Here is a 10,000-nt window from a genome sequence, read left to right on the forward strand (position 1 = left end):
TCTTGGCGACAGAACCAACACAAGAACTGCTATTGCTTGATGAAGTTTTGAAGACACAAAAAGGCATAGCCCTCTGGCAATCTTTAGGCATCAGTTAGGATTACATTTGCCTTCCCGTGTAACAGAAACTTATGTTGGCTTACCCAATTGAATAACTTTCTTAAAAATTTTTTGTCATATAACAGGAAGTCAGGAAGTAGGGAGTCCAGTGATGTTGTCAAGAAAGTCTTGAAGTACCTTAGAGCAGTCTAGCTTCCTGCTCTCCCTCTGAGCATGAGGCTTTTCTTCCCAGAGTCAGGAGCCGGCGGCTCCTCCCACTCATCTCCTCTCTCCAGGCAGGAAGAAAGGGAAGGATGAGGCTCACATGCAGTCTTCTCCTCTTGGGCATTTGCCTTTTATTAAGGGATGGACAGCATTCCCAGGGATGTTTGCCTGTATTTTACTAGCTATCCCTGTGTAAATCTGCAAGTAAGCCTGAGAGATCAGATATTTCAACCGAGCACTGCCCCCAAATAAAATTGGTGTTCATTTACCAAAGATTAAGGGGAGAAAGAATTCTAGAGTCTGGGCTATTTCATGAGTGAACCACCCATGCTTCAGTTTCATGTTGAATAAACCGACACTTGCTTTGCCACAGTCCCCTCTCAAAATCCTTTTCATCATGCCTTGGACAACTTATTACTTTATTTTTGGCTGCACTGGGTCTTTGTTGCAGCACATGGGCTCTTTGTTGCTGCGTACAGACTTCCTCTAGTTGTGATGAGCAGGGGCTAGAGAGTATCTCTAGCTGCCAAGCACAAGCTTCTCATTGCGGGGGCTTCTCTTGTTGCAGAGCAGAGGCTCTAGGGCTCGCAGGCTTCAGTAGTCGTGGCACACGAACTTGATTGCCCTGTTGCATGTGAGATCTTAGTTCCTGGACCAGGCTTCAAACCTGTGTCCTCTGTGTTGGCAGGCAGATTCCCACCAGGGAAGTCCCCAACATATGACTTTAAAATATTGTCAAGAAGCACTACATGGAGAGAAAGTCTTGCAGTGGGCTCCCCAGGTGCCCAGTCATGCCCCTGTGCTGGCCCCTGGATCACTCCTGAAATAGTTCTGTTAGGGTGGCAGGAGTCAGGTTGCCTGGGCCCAGGCTTCGGTTTACTGTGGGGCTCCTCCTTGTCCTTGACCTACCTTGCGAGTTCTTGAGGAGGATGGCTCCAATTCGTAAATAACAGGAGCCATCTGCAAGAGGCTGGGCAAAGGCTAAACCTCGCTGGTGGACCAACAGTGTTCACCCTGCTATTCGGCAGACTCCAGGCAGGCTTGCAGCCTAGCAGCCCGGAAGGGCATTAGGTTTCAGCAGCCAGAGACTGTGTGTGGGAGGTGCTCCCGGACAAGATAAGCTGGCAATGGGGGAGGCTCAGGACTGAGGGCCTAGCTTTGCATAAAGCTATGATTTTCTCCAGTTTCTTGGTGGATCAGCACTTCTACTCCAAGCCCCTTCCGAGGGTGATAACTAACTGTAAGATCTGTAGATTTTGCTCTAACCGTACTGAGTCGATATTAAGTTTGCTCAAACACTGTTTTAAGAATTTTTGCTCCATTTTCATGAAAGTGGCATAACATAGGTGACCCTGAGCAGGGCTAATTAATAATCACTTCTGTGGATGATTAGAAGAGGGATGGATGAGGAGTTTTGTGTTTTTCTCATTGTCAAATAAACATATGCACACTGTTAAAACTTTACAAAGTACAGAAAAGTTTTGAGAAGCAGGAAATAAAAACCCTGTATAAATCTTAGGACTCATACATAGCTTGTATATACACATGTATATGTATATCTATATATATATGTGTGTGTATATATATATATATATACTGTTTGCATATGTTTGTGTGTGTACATTAAATCCCCATACAGTGCCTAGCAAAATTCTGTTCCCAGTATCATTCTCCCATTCTTCATTCCTACAGTCACTCCAATGTTATTTAGGGTAGTGATGTACCCAGATAAAAGATGACATTTTGTAACATTCCTTGCAATTAGCAAGTGCTAACAGATTATATGTGGGAATTAGACAAACTTTCAGGCAGACCCCTAAAGGAGAGAGGAGGGCAGACAGGGCTTGCATGCATGCTCTTTTTTTCCTTTCTTATCCCCCGTTTCCTGCCTGGAATGTGGATGTGATGGCTATCACTCCAGCAGCCATCTTGAATATTTAAGGATTGAACTGTGTGCTAACAACAGTGATGTGGAAAGCTAGAGGGAACCTGCATGCCTGACAACTTGTCAAGATATCATACAGCTCTGGAATAACTGCCTCTGGACTTCTTATATGAAAAAAGACAAACTCTGGGTTTGTGTAAGTCATGTCTGTGGTCACATCTCTGTTAACAACAACTAAAAGGGATTCTTAGCTGCTCCAGTGCCTGACACAGTGCAAGTGTCTGTAAAAGTTTGGGACAGCTTAGAAAGAGCTTCTGGTAATGAGAAGGGTGGGCAAAGAATCCTGGCCCTTGCTGTATCATCAACTCTCTGAGTGACCAAGCTTCGTGCTCTCTCTGGGCCTCAGTTTATTTTCTGTGAAGGCTGAGTGTCAGGTTAAATGCTCTCACCTTTGGGCTCTTATCCTTCTGAATCTATGGATTGGACAGAACTGGGTGTTCTCTGGTTCTGCCTCTTACCAGCTTTGTAACTGTTGGTGGGTCGTCTCTCCTCTTGGAGCCTCAAGCTTTTCATCTCAGTTGCCTAGCATATCAGGTTCACAGGAAATATTTGCTGAATCAATGGGAAAATAGGGGACCATGCTACCTGTCTTGGCTGCCTCCCTGCGTGATAGCAAGGATATAGAAAGATAATCCTACACAGTGCCAACTGGAAGAGTGGGTTGCTATGATTCAGCTGGATCCAGGACTGGGTTAACCTGTCTTCCCCCAGCCCCAAGCAGAGCTTTTGGTCGAGGCATTTGCCAAGACTGGCCTCTACTACAAAATGGCTCTGCCACTGTTCTCCCCAGGCAGCTTTTTGGATAGCCAAAGTCCTCGGGTGAAGGAACAGAAAACTAAATCAGTCCTATGACAAGTGCGAGGGAGAAATAGAATCAACATCAATCCCTGCCTGAGTGGGGTTCCAGACACAGCATCCTGCGTCTCCCGGGCTGACCCCTTCTGAGGATACCAGGAACTCTGCCATCATTTGCCTTCAGGAGAGGAAGCTGTGGCCATCCATGGAGCTCCTTGATTCCCATTGGCCCAGAGCTCTACCTGTGCCGCTGTTTTCCAACAGGAAGTTCATTTGCCCTGGCGCTCAATCTCCATGGCAACCCTTGCTTTTGAGACACTGAATGGAAACTGCTGGTATGGGGAGGCCAGTAGCAGAATACTGATTTGCCAGGGTGTCTGTAGCCACGACTGCATCTCAATACCTTTCCAGATACCCAAAGATCTAAAAATATATCTGGCTCTGTCTAGGGCTCTCCAGCCAGGCTAAGCATCTTAAAGTGCATCTGTGCTGACTCTGACCTGCTAATATTGGTTATCTTTGGTAACTTGGGCTTGGGAGACCTAGAGTGGAGCTTTGAATGTAAAAGTGCTGAGCACAGATCTGGAGGAGGGGGTATGTTGAAGAAAAAAAGGTAAAGGAGTGAGAAGAAGGATCTCCCAAGAGGAAACCAAAGGGTTAGAGAAGGACAGCCAGCAGACCACACTGAATCCTGATTCTGCAAAGCGCTGGTGAACTTGCTGGTCCAACTCAGATGAGTCAGGCATTTGTTCTTCTGTTCGTTCAACAAGCATACATTAAGTCACACTCTGTTCCAGACTCCGAGCCAGGCACAGGGCTTACAGGTGTGAAAAAGAATGCGTATGTTCCCTGCTTTTAGCAGAATTTACAGAATGTTTTGAAATTATCCTGGAAAGTGCAGACATACTCCATATACACCTGGATGCCCTCTCTACCACTCAGCGAGCTTCTTCAGCTTGAAGACTGTGTTACATGTAACCTTGGCAGTGTTTCCAGCAATATAGTAGGTGGTGAGCTAATACTGGATCAAATGTAACAGGATGGAATGTGATGGCGCTGATGCCACAACTATGGCCTGTTCTGCCCCAGTGCAGCTGCCATCTTCGTGGGCTTCCCCGAGGCGCTGGCCAGGTCTGTAGAAGTGCTCAGGCTGTGAGGTCCTGTACTGGGGACAGAGGAGGTGGACTGCTAAGGGAGCTCAGTGTAAGTGACATTCATTCCTGGTCTGCTTGGCAGGATCCACAGACAGTCCTCCCCTCACCCCATTTCTTTCCCGTAATCGCCGCACATGTCATTCAATTAATTCTGCATTTCCCAAAGCAGGAAGCTGTGCACAGTTTAAAGCAAGCAGTTCATGCCAGGGCTGCTCTTAAAAAGCAGGTGTCACATGCTCAGTCCACAGTCCCAGCTCCAGCACCGGCCCCCTCCACGAGGCAGATAAGCCTCAGAGGGAAGGGGAAATGGAAAGTGACCACACTCTTTAGGGGCTGTTCTTGGATACACAGTAGGTGCTAAGCAGGCACATGAAGAGCCCACAAAAGATGCACCAGGTCATGTGAGGATGCCGCCACGACACTGACCACCCTCCTGAGCCTCAGGGGGTCAGATATTGATTGTTTGGCTTGGAGCAGAAAGAAAGGGCACCTCCCCCCCCACACACACACCCCGCAAATCCTTCGGGCTCTCTGGCTGAGAAAGTAGCCATGTAACCTAATTCTCTTTTTCGGGCAAAGCTGTTCTGGATATGCCCAGTGGAAGCACCCACTGTCTGAGGGAGCAGCGCTCCTGGTTCCTTCCTGCAAGTCCAGGGGCAAAGCTGCCAAAGCATCTCCTTCTGCCTTGGTATTTGCCTTTTCTGTGTGAGGCGAGAGTAGGTCTCAGATGGTTTTCCTTTCCCCTCCTGCTGAAGGAAGGATCCTGCAGCTCCCTGGGGACTGGTCTAGAACTGATCACTTGCCTCTACTGGTACCTCCCTGCAGGGAGGTGGGACAGGGATCTGCAGACCAAGACCTGGCATGAACGCTAGAGGGCTATAGGGAGGGTCCCCTCTGCCTGCCTTTTGTTGGATTCACTGAGGGCTTCACTTGAGCTGCTTCTTACCACTCCCACTTTTGACTCAAGCTGCCCTCAGAGCCAGTCCGATGACACCCTCAAGAAGACACTAGCAGGATCCTTCTCATGGCTGGGGCTCCTGGGGTGCAGAAAGAAACAGTAGAGAAAACTCAGCTGACCCAAGATACCACTCCAGGAAACAGATGATCCTGTGTCTGTGGCCTGGCAGAGGAAAGAGCCTACCACATGGAAAGAGAAAATCCAGGTCCCAATCCAGCTCTTCAACTAGCCAACTAGTCACCTGAGCTATGGCTAGTCCCTCAGAATCTGTATACACACCTTGCAAGGTTCTCAGGAAGATTCATCAAGACAATGGGTATCCAATTACTGTGAACAAGAACACGCAAATGTGTGGCATTTATTCAATACCTGTTTTGTAGTTGGATGTGGTTGGCTGGATGATATGGCAGACACTTGTAATATCTAGAGTTAACATCTCACATATGTAAGCAACATGACATCTCAGATGACTGGCTGTTGCTCTTTATGAAACTGTACTCCTTGAAACCATGACCCTTGACTTAGGAGATGCAAACCCACTGTCTTTTTTTAATTGAAACAGTTCCCCTGTTGGGAAGGGGAGGTTCTTTTGTCTCAGTACAGAAAGAACAGCAAAAGGCAAAGAGGCAAGTGAAGAGTGAATTTATTAGAATAGGATGCTCATGAGAAATACAAACAGGCAGGTGAGAAGGCTCTGCCCCAAGGACTAAGAGGACTTTATTTGTATAAACAAATGAAAAGTAGGCAGTGGGGAGGACCACCTTCTTCCTCATTCTTGGGCAGATGAATACGCTGTCTAGGTTTGTCATAGCTTTTTTCCCAAGGAGCAAACATCTTTTAATTTCATGGCGGCAGTCATGGTCTGCAGTGATTTTGGAGCCCCCAAAAATAAAGTCTGTCACTGTTTCCTTTCTCCCTCATCTATTTTCCATGATGTAATGAGCCATGAAATTAAAAGACGCTTACTCCTTGGAAGGAAAGTTATGACCAACCTAGATAGCATATTAAAAAGCAGAGACATTACTTTGTCAACAAAGGTCCGTCTGGTCAAGGCTATGGTTTTTCCAGTGGTCATGTATGGATGTGAGAGTTGGACTGTGAAGAAAGCTGAGCACCGAAAAATTGATGCTTTTGAAGTGTGGTGTTGGAGAAGACTCTTGAGAGTCCCTTGGATTGCAAGGAGATCCAACCAGTCCATCTAAAGGAGATCAGTCCTGGGTGTTCATTGGAAGGACTGATGCTGAAGCTGAAACTCCAATACTTCGGCCACCTCATGTGAAGAGTTGACTCATTGGAAAAGACCCTGATGCTGGGAGGGATTGGGGGCAGGAGGAGGAGGGGACGACAGAGGATGAGATGGCTGGATGGCATCACCGGCTCGATGGACATGAGTTTGAGTAAACTCCGGGAGTTGGTGATGGAGAGGGAGGCCTGGCCGGCTGGGATTTATGGGGTTGCAAAGAGTTGGACACGACTGAGCAACTGAACTGAACTGAACTGAATGGGACTGGATGCCATGATCTTAGTTTATTAGCAAAAGTGGGCTTCCCAAGTGGTGCTAGTGGTAAAGAACCCACCTCCCAGTGCAGGAAACGTAAGAGACTCACATTCGATCCCTGGGTTGGGAAGACCCCTGGAAGAGTATATGGCAATCCACTCCAGTATTCTTGCCTGGAGAATCCCATGGACAGAGGAGCCTAGCAGGCTATAGTCCACAGGGTCGCACAGATTTGGACACAACTGAAGCAATTTAGCATGCACATGTACTAGCAAAAGTGTGGTGACATAAACTAAAATATGGTAATTCGTCTTAGGTTTTGGTATAATGTCCCCTTTCACCCATTTTTCACTCCCTTTCACCTATATTTCTGTTTTGGCTACATGCAGAAATGCTGCTCTTCAAACAGTATCGAAACATGTATATTATCAAGCGTGAAACAGATCATCAACCCAGGTTGGATGCATGAGACAAGTGCTCGGGGCTGATACACCGGGAAGACCCAGAGGGATGGGGTGGGGAGGGAGGTGGGATCGGGGATCGGGATGGGGAACACATGTAAATCCATGGCTGATTCATGTCAATGTATGGCAAAAAACACTACAATATTGTAAAGTAATTAGCCTCCAACTAATAAAAATAAATGGAAAAAAAAAAAAGAGAGAAATGCTGCTCTTCAAGGACTATTAAATCCGTGATGTCATAAAGAAAGATTCAGACCCCATATCTTTTGTCTTGTGTTTCAACTCTCAGTGTTGGTGGCTTGAGTGTGTCTGGAGCATGGATGTGCCCGGTTTTCCTTCAAGGTAGTGTAGATTGTTGCTAGGTTACTGGATTCTTTTCTTGAGTGGTCATTAGCTTACAGCAGACACTTAAGCTCCCTTAAAATTCCCTTTCTGTCCTTAATTCCCTACTGGGATTTCTAAACTGACTATTTGATTATCCTACTCTATCCTTATCCTTTAGGGAAGCCAAGATGGGGTAGGAAGAAGGCCTACACATGTGAAAAAAACCCAAGCCATAATGAAGTGCCCTTATGTTTAATAAAAACATTGGGAAATTGGGAAGAGAAAGGGGGAGATGGACATGGCCCAATACATCAAGGAATAGTCTGGAGAAACTGGCTTGTAGCTGGACTGTGGAGATACTCATGTTGGCTTCAGAGAGCTGGCTGAGAGGATGTGGGTGGGCAAAGGATGCTGAGGGTGGAGGGACCTGGTGAGCGCAAGCAGGTAAGGGTGTTGTGAGGGAAGACAGCCTGCTCAGTAGACTATAAAGGCTGGGCTTTGGCTCTGATTTCAGGTCTGTCCATCAGCCATCACTTGTCTTGGACGAGCTTAATTAGCCTTAGTCTCAGTTTCTTGACTTATGAAAAGGTTGATAACAATATCTGCCTGAAATGACCAGTGTGAGGAGTGTATTAGAGCCAGGCCGCAGTTCACTAGCTGTCTGACCCACACAAGATCACTTCTCTGAACCTGACTTCTGGTTTTTAGAGAAGGGATCACACCTCCTCCAAAGGGTGATGTTAGGACTAAAGGAGCTAACGCCATGAAATATTTGGCAGAGTAAATGCCCAGTGAATGTGATGATACGTCAGATCCATTCCAGGGAGGTGGGCTATTGGGAAGTTTTTTGAAAGCAGAGTTTTTTGAGCTGAGCAGTCTGCCCTCTCCCCTCTGACCCATGAAGAGTGTTTCTTTCTTTTTCTTTTTTTGCTTTTAATTTATTTTAGTTGAAAGATAACTGCTTTACAGTATTGTTTTGGTTTATGCCATACAGCAACGTGAATCAGCCATAGGTATACATATGCCCCTCCCTCCTGAACCTCCCTCCCCTCTAGGTTGTCTCGGAGGACCGGATTTGAGCTCCCTGCATCATACGGCAAACTCCCACTGGCTGTCTATTTTACATATGGTAATATATATGTTTCCATGCTACTCTCTCAATTAATCCCGCCCTCTCCTTCCCCCAGTGTGTCCACAAGTCTGATCTCCATGTCTGCATTTCCATTGCTGCCCTGCAAATAGTTCCATCAGTAACACCTTTCTAGATTCCATATATAGGTGCTAGTATACAACATTTGTTTTTCTCTTTCTGACTTACTTTACTCTGTATACTAGACTTCAGGAGAGCACTTCTGAGCGCTCCATGTACCCAAGAGGAAGAGCCCAGTGGGGAGCAGAGCTTCTTTACACCCCCTCCCAGGCTTAAGCCAGCGAGTTAACCAGGTCAGCCTTAGCCCTACAGGACGGACTTTTATCCCCTAAACTCAAATGACCAATTTAATGACTGTAACCAAGGCAGGAAAAGAATCCAGAGAGGGCTGTCCTCTGGCAGTCTCTGGTGGATTGCAAGCATCATTTCTTTGTTGGAAGAAAAAAAGGAACCATTTCGGTGGATTTATTTGCTTGCCACCACACTGAATCACACAACCTGGAAGCCTTTCCCAGCAGTGAAGACTCTGGGCTCACCACACGCCCCCAGTGAGGCCTGGGAAAGGCAGTGCACTCAAGCTGCTGGGGCCACGGGGCTCTGGCCGCCTGGACCAAGAGCGAGGGTGGGTGCGCTGGGTTGCACGGGCCCAGGCTGATGCAGAGCCTGTGAGACCGTCCGCTCCTTCCTGTGATCAGTCCTCAGAGACCTCCCCAGAGCAGCCAGACAGCTCACCATAGTGGGCTTGGTCTCAAGGTCCCCCTAATAGGGGCCCCCCTTCACCCATGGGGTCTGAAAGGCAGCCTGAGGAGAACAAGGACTCTGAACCCAGAAACACTGATCTTGAATCTCCTTTACTGATGAAATATAGAGTTGCCAGTGAAAGCCTTAATCTTTCGGTGCCGTGTTTTCTTTGCCTGCGCTATGGGATGCTGTCCAACCCTGCTCATCTCATGGGGTTGATATGGAGACCATTTGGGTTAATGCTGTCTGCCATCCTGCCTGCGTGCTCAGTCACTTGAGTCGTGTCTGACTCTTTGAGATTCCATGGACTGTAGCCCCCTAGGCTCCTCTGTCCATAGGATTCTCCAGGCAGGAATAGTGGAGTGGGTTGCTTTGACCTCCTCTAGGGGATCTTCTCTACCCAGGGGTTGAACCTGCCTCTCCGGCACTGCAGGTGGATTCTTTACTGCTGAGCTACTGGGGAAGCCCGTCTATCATCCTAACACCTTACAAATAATCGTGAATGACCAAGTCACTTAACTGCTTCCTTCTCTCTTGGGCAAATAATCCCAAATCCTAGCCCGCCGATCAAATTTGAATCCTGTCTCTCTTTCTGCAACATATTTTCACATTCGTGGCCTGTGGAGCTTGAAGCTCTCTACAGACAGTCCTCTAAGCCAAGCTAGACTAGTGCACAGTTGAGGGTGGGGAGTGGGCATGGCTTCACA

The sequence above is a fragment of the Cervus elaphus genome, chromosome 20, assembly GCF_910594005.1.
Source record: "Cervus elaphus chromosome 20, mCerEla1.1, whole genome shotgun sequence".
In the NCBI taxonomy this organism is placed as follows: Eukaryota; Metazoa; Chordata; class Mammalia; order Artiodactyla; family Cervidae; genus Cervus; species Cervus elaphus.